The sequence below is a fragment of the Leucopleurus acutus genome (genome assembly GCF_964270905.1).
Source record: "Leucopleurus acutus genome assembly, chromosome: 17".
NCBI lineage: Eukaryota > Metazoa > Chordata > Mammalia > Artiodactyla > Delphinidae > Leucopleurus > Leucopleurus acutus.
In genome coordinates, this window is record NC_139159.1 from 18,328,035 (window position 1) to 18,341,201 (window position 13,167).

General features: G+C 43.0%; 1 protein-coding gene across 1 annotated transcript in view; it reads right to left on the bottom strand.

Annotated features, from left to right (window-relative positions):
- The window catches only part of JPH1 (junctophilin 1), a gene marked incomplete at its 5' end in the record, with an annotated part of 76,971 nt that overhangs the window by 19,057 nt on the left and 44,747 nt on the right, over positions 1-13,167 (bottom strand). The gene's annotated exons all lie outside the window — the stretch shown is intronic.

Below are 13,167 nucleotides of genomic sequence, written 5' to 3' on the forward strand. Positions count from 1 at the left end.
TGAAGCCGCTTATCTTTCTAGAGGACAAGGGCTAGGGAGAGGGCAGCAGGGATAAGAATGGGGCTCCTTACGGCAAGGCAGGGGGACTGATGTCTGCCTGCCCAGGAAGAGGACATTTGGAGGCTGAGACTTTGGATCATCCTCTTCCAAAGGAGGAGATCTTACCCAGCTAGTATTTAGACAATTTTCATGGGCACCTGCTTCTTATAATTTTGTGAACTATTTTCTTTTATTAGCGCTAGGCAGGGCTATAGATAACTAGTGGTAAAAGCTTAAGGGGAGTCTAAAAGAGGTGTGCCTGCAGGCCTTTCAGAGACAGCAGGAGAGGAAGTTGGGAAATGGCATCATGCCCTAGCTGGTCTTAGGAGAGAAAACCCAGGTGGCATCTGGAGGAGGCCAGCAGACGGGATTCCTGGAACTAGACTGCAGGCAGAAAAGACGGGGAAAAAGGGGTCTGCCCTGAGACTGTGGGGCTAACTGGGGGAGATCCTATTTCACTCCTACTTAGGACCCAGCTGAGCCTGGAGGACTGATGTACTAGAATATAAGTGTAAGGGAGACTTTTTACTTTGGGCATTTTTTAATTTTTAATTTTTGGTTCTCTACTATACTCCCAAGGCACAGAACAATGCCTGGCACATAGTATTTACTGAGGGCCCACTTTATAAATAAAGGAATGTCCTTTGGAACAGCTGGGTAGTTACTTAAAAATAAATGGATTGACAAAACCACAGAGACAGTAAAAAGACCAGTGATTGCCAAGGGTTCAAGGAGAAAGTGGGTGAGGGCTGAACAGGTAGATCTAAAGGGATATTTAGGGGAGTGAAACTATGCTGGATAATCCTCTACTGGGGGATACATGACATCATGCTTTTGTCAAAACCCACTGAACTGTACAACACAAAGAGTGAACCCTACTGTCAAGTATGGACTTTATAGTTAATACTAACGTTCCACATTGGTTCATCCGTTGTACCAAATGTACCCACTAATGCAAGATGTTAATAACAAGGATTAATGGGTGTGGGCAAAGGATGTATATGGAAACTGTACTTTCTCCTCAATTTTTCTGTAAACTTAAAACCGCTCTAAAAAATTAAAGTCTATTAATTAAAAATGAATGAATTAAATTCTGATCATCAAAATGGTCACTTACGAATCTTGGAGGATGTTGAGGATGTTTTAGATGATCTCTGTCTACAGGGCAGGGAGTACAGAGGCAAAATCAAGCGGATCCAGGGCTTCCCTGGTGGCGCAGTGGTTGGGAGTCCGCCTGCCGATGCAGGGGACGCGGGTTCGTGCCCCGGTCCGGGAAGATCCCACAGGCCGCGGAGCGGCTGGGCCCCGTGAGCCGTGGCCGCTGAGCCTGCGCGTCCGGAGCCTGTGCTCCGCAACGGGAGAGGCCACAACAGTGAGAGGCCCGCGTACAGCACAAAAAAAAAGAAAAAAAAAAAGTGTTGTGCGGCCAGCCCATTAAAACTTGCCCAGGGAAAAATCTGGGCTTGACCCTGGTCCACGTTATTCATGTGCTCCAATCCCAGGCTCAGTTCTGGAGCAACACACGACCCCGTTACTCACCCAACGGGTAAGACGTGCCATTGTTCATGGCTTAGGGGGAGGGAGGTTTGGGCTAGTCATTCTGGGGAGACCGGTGGAAAATACTCCAAGTGGACGCCTGGCTGCTACATGTAGCTGGTCACATGGAAAACATACACGCCAACAAGGAGCATGCCTGCGTGCCCAAGAAGCCTTTCATTTGTTCCAAAGACTGCTGACATCCATAAATCTTCAGACCCTCAGGAATCTCCAAATACCATTATCATCTTCTATACTTTGTCACATAAAAGGCAGCAAAACGTAAGTGAAAAGCTACATCTTTCAGTTAGGCATCAGTGGTAGACTTTCTTTTAGGGTCCTATTACAAATAAACCAAAATTTTGTAGAGAGTTACTATTTTGGGGTAAAGAGATACAGAGCGGCCTGGGCAACTGGCTAAGCTGGTACAGCAGGTAGGTGACCCCCTCCTGGACATCAGCCCTGCAAAGGTCACTCGGCAACAGCTGAAACAGTAAATGTGGAATTTCTTTTTTTTTTTAATTAATTTATTTTATTTATTTATTTTTGGCTGCGTTGGGTCTTCGTTGCTGTGCGTGGGCTTTCTCTAGTTGCAGCAAGCGGGGGCTACTCTTTGTTGAGGTGCGTAGGCAGTGACTTCTCTTATTGCAGAGCACGGGCTCTAGGTGCGTGGGCTTCAGCAGTTGTGGCACGCGGCTTCAGTAGTTATGGCTCGTGGGCTCTAGAGCACAGGCTCTGTACTTGTGGCTCACGGGCTTAGTTGCTCCGTGGCATGTGGGATCTTCCCGGACCAGGGCTCGAACCCGTGTCCCCTGCATTGGCAGGCAGATTCTTAACCACTGCACCACCAGGGAAGCCCAATGTGGAATTTCTGAATGGCAGGCATCACCTGTACTTAAGAACTTAACTACAACTTGTTTCTTTCCAATCAGTATTTGATGAGAATCTGAGTTTCTTTTTTCTTTAGTGACTAAAATGGTGTTTCACGAACTCTCAAGTCACCTTACTCAGAACAAAATGGTCTGGCTTTCCCAGTTTTTCTTAAACATAACAGTGCTTTAAAAAAAAAGAAGCATGTAAACAATACACTGAACACGCCCAGCACATAGGCCTACTACTAATAAGGTAGATGCAAGTCCCTTAGACGTCTGTCCCAACTTCTTTCAATCTTTTATATACCTGTTCACTGACGTAGCTGATCAAGATTTTCATCTAGAATGGACAAGGATTTTGCTAAAGGTAAAACTGTATACAATACTTATACTTTTCTATTTCTACTTCTTACATATTTTCTTCCCAACAAAAAACTGCTTCAAAAAATATGCTGATTTTTGATGTCTTCTAAAATGTGTTACTTACTAAGTCAAAGTTAAGTTTCCTGACCTGACTCTGAAAATTTGATGGCAGAGGCTGTCATCTAGTTGGTTCAGGAGCTGTACATGTGATTTGCTTGGATACCCATATACGTAAAGAAAGTTCTTAGCAACATTTAAAAACGAGCAATTGGACTTCCCGGGTGGTGCAGTGGTTAAGAATCCGCCTGCCAATGCAGGGGACATGGGTTTGAGCCCTGGTCCGGGAAGATCCCACATGCTGTGGAGCAACTAAGCCCATGTGCCACAACTATTGAGCCTGCGCTCTAGAACCCACGAGCCAAAACTACTGAGCCCGAGAACCACAACTACTGAGCCCGAGAAACACAACTACTGAGGCCGCGAGCCACAATTACAGAGCCTGCGTGCCACAACTACTGAAGCCCACGCACCTAGAGCCTGTGCTCTGCAACAAGAGAAGCCACAGAAATGAGAAGCCCGCGCACCACAACGAAGAGTAGCCCCCGCTCGCCGCAACTAGAGGAAGCCTGCGCGCAGCAATGAAGACCCAATGCAGGCAAAAAAAAAAAAAAAAAAGAGAGCAATTGTACGTAAGACTCCAAACATCAGTGAACGGCAACCCCATTCGTCCAGTTGCTCAAGCCCAGACCCTGTGAGTCATCCTGGTTGCCTCCCTTGCTCTCACACACCACATCCACGGTCAGCAAGGCAGCCGGCAGGACCTTCAAAATACACACCCGACCCCGCGTGTCTCCTTCTCATCACCGCTCCTGCCCAGGTCACATCTCACCGGGTTCCTGCAAAGGCTGAACTGATCTCCCTGCTTCTGTCCTTGCAGCCTGCCATTCTATATCCCTTCTAGTTTTCTTGAAATTGCCTGACACTAACCAAAATCCTTTCCTGGGTTATGGCATCATGTGCAAGAAAATGCCCAAAAATGACCTTAGTTAGCCTTCCTTTTGGACTGTGACATTATTCACTTATGAGAGACCTAGACTGGCAAAAACCAATCATCTTGTGTATACAGTGGGAGCCCTTTTAAAGAAGAAATCAGTCTGTTAAGCAAGGAATACTCTCGATATGAACAAGAACTAGGTGTCTCCACAGCTCTCAGCTAAAAAGCAAAGGCATAATGTCTGAGTTCCTGTACCGGAAAGAAACTGGTCTCTCAGTATCGATCTGCTTCTCTGGTCAGACCAACCCCACGAGACTCAGCATACACTCCTCCTGCTAAGGCACAAACGGCCCCCTTAGCTGCTTCTCCGGACTTCTAACTGTCCATCTCTCACACACATACCTATTCACTGGCACAGCTGAAGATGATTTTAATCTGCAATGGACAGTGATTCAGCTAAAGCTCAGTGAATGTGGTTTAGGAAGACTACTTCTTGTGGGTCCAATCTTTACGTTTATTAGTTCTTCAATGTTAATTTTCTTCCTACGTTGCTTTTTTGTTTTGTAAAAGACAGGACCTGGAATAATAACTTCAAGCTGTGTTCTTAGGTCCTGGTTAAAAACAAGTTACCGCTTCAGCAAATAGTTGTCTTTTTTTGCCAGGGTGGTCCATTGCTTCCTTTTCTAAAAGCATTATCAAGTTATTTAGATATAAAATGTAAATTTAGGGGCATGGTATCCCCACTGAAATCTGGTATTTAACCTTTCAAGGGCCCAAACTCTTGCAGAGGTATGACGACACAGGCTTTGAAAGTGTGGGTAGCCAGAGACCAGGCTGAGGCCAGTCTAGTCACAGATGATTCTTGTCTATGAGATCAGAAGTTAAACCACATTACTTTAGCAATCTTAGAGATGCCTTCTTAGAATCATAATTCATACCATGCCCTTGGCCTTTTTTCAAGGGGAGATAGGAGGATGAACCATGATATCCAAGATAGGATATGAACCAAGCTTCATGTGAAGAATGTGAAATGCTGTCCATTATGTGTATCACTGTCATGTTCATAAAGATCTGGGCAATACATTCCTCAAAGTTTAGTGTCAGGAAAAATCTGGTCTATGATGATATACTGGCGTGCTTCCTTGCACAATGAGAACTACGTTATCTACTGTTTCTCTTTTTGTTACAGCTACCGGGATACCTGGAGTATAATTATCCTCAATCGTATGTGCATGGTTATCTTCTCTAAAGACATGGCTTTAACATTCCCTGGTCAGAGATGCTACTATGTATGTGACTTATAATGCCCTGAAAATCCTTTTTGGAAACTGGCAGGATATTGAAAAAAATTACTTGTTATACTAAGTTTTCTGAACTTCAGCCCCTCATAGTGTGTGAATGCTTAGGGACATACGTGATAACTTGGGGACATCAGAGCCTACTATGCAGCTTCCTTTACAGAATTTTTTTCTATATTCAGAACATTTTCAAGCTTGGAAAATAAGTCCTCATTCTTAAGTACTTTACAGGCTTTATTCCCTAACATTTTATCAAACTTAATAAGCTTAAAGGCTATATTCTCTGGATAGGCCGGGTCAAAAGCACATTTCTAATCCTCGGCTGGAATATGCCAAATAATTGGCTATATTCTACTTTATCCTGAGTTTTATAAAACTTATCTAAAATTTACCTTGCCATATAATTTATGTATTTAGAAAAACCTGATGTAAACACAAATTTAAGGGATGTTTTATTCTTGAAATAATTTTTAGAGAAAAGTCCTTTTAATGAGGGTTATTCTACAGGTCAAAAACATTACCACTAAATAAGACTAAAATTTCATTTTATGGGAGAAAATATTTGCTGATCATATATCTGATAATGGGTTAGTATTCAGATTATATAAAGAACTCTTACAACTTAATAAGAACAACAACAACAATTAAAAAATAGGCAAAGGGGGCTTCCCTAGTGGCACAGTGGTTGAGAGTCCGCCTGCTGATGCAGGGGACACGGGTTCATGCCCCGGTCCGGGAAGATCCCACATGCCGTGGAGCGGCTGGGCCCGTGAGCCATGGCCGCTGGGCCTGCGCGTCCAGAGCCTGTGCTCCACAACGGGAGAGGCCACAACAGTGAGAGGCCCGCATACCGCAAAAAAAAAAAAAAAAAAGGCAAAGAATCTGAATAGACATTTCTACAAAGGAGATATAAATGGCCAATAAGCACATGAAAAGGTGTTCAACATCACTAACCATAAAGGAAATACAAATCAAAACCATAATGAGATGCTACCTCACACCCACTAGGATGGCTACCATGAAAAAAAGCACCCAGAGAAGCAGCCGCATAGCACAGGGAGATCAGCTCAGCGCTTTGTGACCACCTAGAAGGGTGGGATAGGGAGGGTGGGAGGGAGACGCAAGAGGGAGGAGATATGGGGATATATGTATAGCTGATTCACTTTGTTGTACAGCAGAAGCTAACACACCATTGTAAAGAAATTATGCTCAAATAAAGATGTTAGAAAAAAAAGAAACCACCCAGAAAGTAATAAGTGTTGGCAAGGATGTGGACAACTTGTAAACCTTGTGCACTGCTGGTGGGGATGCAAAATGGTACAGCTGCTGTAGAAAACAGTATGGTGATCCCCGCAAAATTAAAAACAGAATTACCATATGATCCACCAATTCAACCCCTAGGTATATACCCCCTAAAATTGAAAGCAGGGTCTCAGAGAGATATCTGTACCATCATGTTCATAGTGGCATTATTCACAATAGCCCAAAAGCAGAAACAACCCAAGCGTCCATCAATGAAAGAATGGATAAACAAAATGTGGCATAAACATACATGGAATGTTATTTAGCCTTGAAAAGGTAGGAAATTCTGATGCGTGCTACATCATGGATGAACCTTATGCTAAGTGAAGTAAGCCTGTCACAAAAGGACAAACATTGTATGATTCCATTCATAGGAGGAACCTAGAACAGTCAAATTCCTAGAGTCAGAAAGTAGAAGGGTGGTTGTCAGAGGCTGGGAGGAGGGAGAACAGAGAGTTGTTATTTAATGGGTATAGAGTTTTAGTTCTGCAAGATGAAAAAGTTCTGGAGATTGGCTGCACAACTACGTGAATGCACTTAACACGACGGAACTGTACACTTGAAAATGGTTTAGGATGGCAAATTTTGTTATGTCTATTTTACAATTAAAAATTAAAAAAAAAAATCACCCATGAACAAGTATTTCTAGAACATTCTATGTGTCCAGAGGAAGTGAGAAGAAAAGACCAAAGGTTGGGCTCTCAGACGAGAAATTGCTTCACTAATCCCAGCCAGGGTAAGCTAAGTCTAGTGAGGGGAATGGCGGTAAGAAAAGGAAGAGCCGAAGGACACTTTAAGGAAAAAAGTGTCAGAACTTTGAAACACGAGGGCAGCTTCCATATCTGTTTTTCCAGCTCTTAACATAAAGCCTGGCCCAGAGGCTGTCCTCAACAAATATTGGTGGAATAAATACATAGGTAAGAAGGAGAGAAACATAAAAGCTAACCCCAAGGTTGCTAACTTGGTGTCCAGGTGAATGGCTTTACTACAGAGAGAAATTGTACAGGTGGGAAGGAGAGACAGTTTGAAGGTGATGACAAGCTCAGTTTTAGACAAGTAGGATTTTACACGACACAAGCATTGCGATTTGGAAATACAGGGCTGCAGTGCGAAGTTAAGGGTCAAGGTTAGCAACAGGAATGTGGGCACCGTGATCACAGACGATGAGCTCACAGAAGAGCGATGAGCCCATCAAATACATAAGTTCTTGGATACATTGTTCTTGGATAAATCCTGTGCTCCTCTTAGGAGTTAAGCGGGCCAGATCTGAATTTGTCTCTTCTCTAGGGGAGCTGCACTGATCGGCTGATTTTGGGGCAGTTAGAATTAACAAGTGCAGTTAAGAGTCTGAGAGAGGGATCGTTTGTCAATCCTGTGATGTGCTGGAGAAAGTGAGGGCTGAGAAGAGGCTGCTGAATTTGATGAGAACCTCTGGGAGGGCAGTTCTAACAAGAAGGCCACTGTAGAAGCCAGACTGAAGGGGGTCGGTGAGGAAGGAACAGAGGAAATACAGGAAGCAGGTGTGGGCCACATGCTGGTGATTTCTGACCCAGAAGGAAGGAGGAAATTTGGACAGTAACCGAGAGGATTAGCTGGGCCAAGGGAAAAAGACACTTTACTTGTATCGGTGAGAGCTGATCCTGTTGGAAGGTGGGAAGAAGGATGCTCAGAGAACAGAAGAAAATGAAGGAGCTTTGAGAAGGGAACAACCATTGGAGTCGGGTCCTAGATGAAGCAAAAGAAAGGAAACAGGAAAACAACATAAGGACAGTGATGGGTTGATCCAATGTTTTAAAATTATTTAAAGGATTCTAAGCTTGAAAGAGACAGAGAGTACTTTGGGCTTTGGAAACCAGACAGACCTGGGTTTACACCCCAGTTTATCACATCCTGGCTGGGTCACTTTTGCCTCAGTTTCCTTACCTGTAAAATGGGGATGATATTACCTTGTATAGATGCTCTGGATCAGAAGTGATTTATATGAAGTACTGAGTACTAATGAGAGAGTATTTAGTTGACAAATGGCCATTATTAGTCCTTGGCTGAAATTTAGGGCTGGTAGGGAAAATCTGGGTGCTTAAAGAGGTGAGGATTTGGAATCAGCACTGCACAAAAGTTCTAAGGGATGGAAGAAAGGGAAACTGGAATTGCTGAACAGCACTGGGAAGACCTGATCTCAGGCCAACATGACTCAGCATCTTCCTCTGGCAGGGGTCTCTTTTCTGAGAGAAGCAAAGAAGGAAGAAGGGGCCATTGATGCAGGGTAGAGATCTGAGCAAGGAGGATGGAAATGTACCCATCACAGACCTTTGGGTAGGAGGAAGGGCACATAGCCAGTGATAGATGCTGGACCAGATGAAATACAAAGGGTTAAGTTAGGATCCAGTGAACAATGTGAAGTGAATCTGATGACTGTAAAGTCATATAAACGCAGACTATTATTACAGTTATTACAGTTTTAGGTGCTTTTTAATTGCTTGAAATAAGGCTTCTTTCCGATGGCAAATTTCACAGAAATGGCCTATTCTGACTAAATCTGGCTTACTACTAAAGGGTGTATCTTTAGTTCAAGTTATCAGCCAGCAGCCTTTTGGTAACAAAAGGCAGGTCAAATTATTTCAAAATGGATGCATATACGATAAAACGAAATTAGATGTAATCACGGCTACATTTCTTTCTAGGGCTGTAACAGAAACATCTGGATGTGCCTAAAAAGAACTTTACAACCTTCGGGATCTGGGTTGCGACGAGAATTGACGAGAATTGTCAGGTCAAGGCTGTTTTTATTTCCATGTCAGTGCTGTTATGCTTTCTGTCCTTTACCAGTGGTCACTGTGGCGAAAGATTAAAGTATGACTAAGAGCAATATAAGACTACCTAGTGGTCGAAACACATGATGGCAACCAGCAGTGATCAGCTGAGGGACTGACGGACTCCAGTGACTGGGTCACGGACAGACCTAACCTCCGCTTTACTGCAGCAAATGCCCAGTGGATGTGCACTTGGTGGTGCTCAAACAATCCCATTTCATAAATGCTTAAACATTAAAACAAAGAAGCAGACATCATTCATGCCTTTAAAATGACATAAACCACGGAGAACTCCTAGTTGAAACAGTCTCTTAGATAGTAAAATATCCATTTTGTAAATTACCTAAAATGGCTCTCCTAAGATCCCAAATCCACCAGCTACCACTTCACTTTGATCTGTCTAGACCTGCCAAGATAGTGAACAACAAAGGCATCCATTCCTCTCCTGGGCATGCAATGCAGAATGGTATGAACATGAACTTGCTTGGGACTGGCTTCCGCAAAGCCATTCTGCATCTGAAGCTTTATCATATTCAACATACGTTGAGTTGTAGAGTTTATAACAGGACTGCTTTGCGAGGAAAGCCAAGATAGTAGGGGTACAGTTATTCTCTCAGCAAACCAGTTTTATTCACTTCATGTTTCCTTGTAGGAACTGTAATTCAGTGACTCCACTCATTTCACACCTGGTCCGTGACAATGACTCGTTCCATAGTTCAATTAAGAAGTCCTTGACTGCTTTCACTTTAAATCTTTAGTCTTTTGCTGCAACAGATATTGGGGACACCGATATAACGAGCACAAAGGATTTGCTCTGATTTACGTTAACCTTCTGGATTTGAGGAAGGGACTCTTGAAAGTTCTGCTTTACCAGACAAATTAAAAAGCACAATTAGAGCTAGACAAGCCTCAGAGAGTCTACGAGGTCCCTCCCCCGGGGTCAGAGAAGTACTATCCCTTCTGTAGGGATTTAAGACTCAGAGAAACCAAGAAACATATTCAGTCACACAGCAATTCAGTGGGATAAACGGTCAGAAGCCAGGTCTCCTAACCTTTAGGGCAAAGCTGGCTGACTATGCTGTCTACCGTCTGCAGATTTTGTTTTAGCAAATGTTCTGTGATTTATTTCATCTTCTAGTTATAAACTTTTCTTTCTGCTATAAATATTCCTTCATAACCATAGTTCTGTCTTCTTATATTCATGCTTTCACCTTTTTGAGTCTGCTGCCCTCCTTATTTCTCTATTCAGTTATCTTTAATATTAATAGACTTTTAACTTCCACTGAAAAATGCAAATGTTGGGCTTTCTTTTCCTACATATTTTTAAAACCAGTTTTGGCTGACTTTCAAATGAAATACAGCTTAGAAAACATCTTACTAAAGACTATAGGGAAGATGTGGTTTTCATCAAGGTTATTCTTTCGCGGGAACATTTTAGGTGGTGTTAAAAATACTGCAGATTCATCTAAATCATAGTTGCCTTCCCCAAATCACCAAATTAGTAATTAACGCCTCCAAGTTTAAAAGGAAATATCAGAAGATCATCCAGTTCTTCCTGAATTCTTAAAAAGTTGTCTTCTTTTTCCTCATGAGAATCTTAAAAAATTTCTTGTGATTTTTATCTGTTTTTAAGCATTTGCTGTGTTAAACTGAGAACAGAAAATGGTCACCCCATACTCAATGTGTAAGATAATAGCTTACCCAAGGACGCTGAGAAAAATGGAGGCTGAGACAAATATATAAGCCAGGATGACTGGTTTTCTGTTTAGTACGTTTAAATAACACTTGGTACAATTTGGGGGGGGGGGCAAAGGCAGTTTTGAAGATGAACACACGTATGTTGAGATAAAAATGTGTGCTTCTCCTTCGTTGGAGATGGTGCTGGAAATGCAAGGCAGAATTCAAATAAAATAAGTAAAAGAATCATGTTAAATTCCTGCTCAAATAATAGGAGTCTTCTCTTTCAGTTCTGATAGACTGCTAATGACCTGCTTCAATACTATTATACATCCTTATAGCACCTATAATATTCCAATACTTGGAATATTCTTGACCAGGAGTCTGTTGCTGGCTTGAGTTTCTATTCTAGAAACACTCTGATGAACTTTTAACCTTTATTTTTTTTCAGAGTGGAATTAATTGCCTCAGGGGCCTGGGATGCAATGCCACGCCCGTCGCTGGGATGGATAAACTCCTGCTGCAGCCACTGGGGAATGTGGGGTGTGCCTTCCTGGACTCCATTCCTTAGTGACAAATGCACTGACCCAAACGGAACTACCCCTTACCAGTCTGAGATTCAGACCAACTCCAAAGAATGTCAAGAAGAATTCCAGGCACAGAGGGAATGCTGCACATCCCAAGAACAAGGCAGAAATTCAGGCTCTGATTGGCACTTAGGAAAGGGTTTCCTTTGAGGCCCAAGAATTCAAAATCTACTGACTACCAGCTTGTAATGGGGAAAGCAGACTGAACTCTGGAGGGACAGGAAGAGTTACCTGCCGAACCCCGAAGTCTGCCCACCGCCTGGTTGAAAGTTGCCCAGTGTTAGCATAAAGGTCCAGGGCCTTCCCTGCTGCTTTGCTGGTTTCTGACAGCTGCTCTAAAGGTCTCCAGGTTTACCTTGCAGCATGGGCTATACTTCCCAAGTTAGATTACCTGCATGTGCTAAGTTTCAGGCAATGGCAGGAGTACTGGAGGTAGTTCTTTTTTCTCTTTCAATAGAATCACAGTATCTACTGGAATGACAACAGACTTGATAACAAAAGGATGTGCCCTTGTCGTATGGGAGTAGCAATGTTAAAAATCCACTTGTACTGAAGGCAGAGAACCTCAGAGCCATGAGAAGCTCTGGAGGATTCTGGTGGAAACGTGTAACATATATTTATAATTGGACCAATTATATACATAATTATAGATATATAATTGCACTATTATAATTGCAGTCCCAAAGGGACTGCAATGGACACAGTGGAGGATGATACTTCCCATTCTTCACTCTGCTCTGGAATGAATGAGATGGGGCACAGAAAGCCCTCTTTATAGCTTCATATGGAGTCCCTTTGGGTTGACCAGTTACCCTGAAAACGTACAGGCCATCAAAGAGAAGAGAAGCCTATGAGAGCCAATCATCAAGTCCAAAACAAGCCCATTCTGAAGAGGCCTCCATTCCTTTTGGAGGATGTGGGAACCCCTCCGCCCTGCAGACAGGGCTTCTCCCAAGGAAGAACTGGAATGCCCTGGAAAATGGCATTTGTTCCACAGAGTGGGAGGTTAAGGAGCCTCTTTCCATGCAAGACAAGGAAGTTGGAAGCTGGTGAGTGGCTTGCTGCTCCACATCTCTGCTGTTAGGAGCTTTTACTGATATTATTAACGTCCTGCTGTCCCTTGTCTTTCTACTGACATGTCCCTGCGGGTTTCAGATCACTTGTGAATTTGTGTTCTCTAAAATAACCACCCCTGGCCTGTCTCCTTTCACTGCCGTCCAAATTGTCATTTCATGATCAACTCCTAATGTCTGCTACCTCAAAAAAAAACCTCAATGTACTTAGTGATTGACAAACGTCCAGAAATACTTTCAAATTATTTGCTACTCCGGGCAGCACACATAAGTCTACTTAATTCTAAGTCCCATGGTCATTTTTCTTCCCCTACTTACTATATTTATATTGCCCACATCACCATCCTGCTCTGACCTCTCTGTAATTCTGGGGGTGAAATTCAAGCTTTTTTTCCCTTAAATTTCTCTCTGGCAGATGATCACTGTTGGCATCAGTTAATTGTAAATACGGAACTTCTCTGCAATGTTTTTCTGAGACATCACAGCCACAGCCACTCAAATGACTAAGCCTGCATGGAAAAGTGAAATTAAAAAGGTTCTCACGCTGGTCTGAGAGAGGCCTCTGTCACACCCTGAGCTCTGAGACACTACAGTAAATCACTGTAAGTAACACATT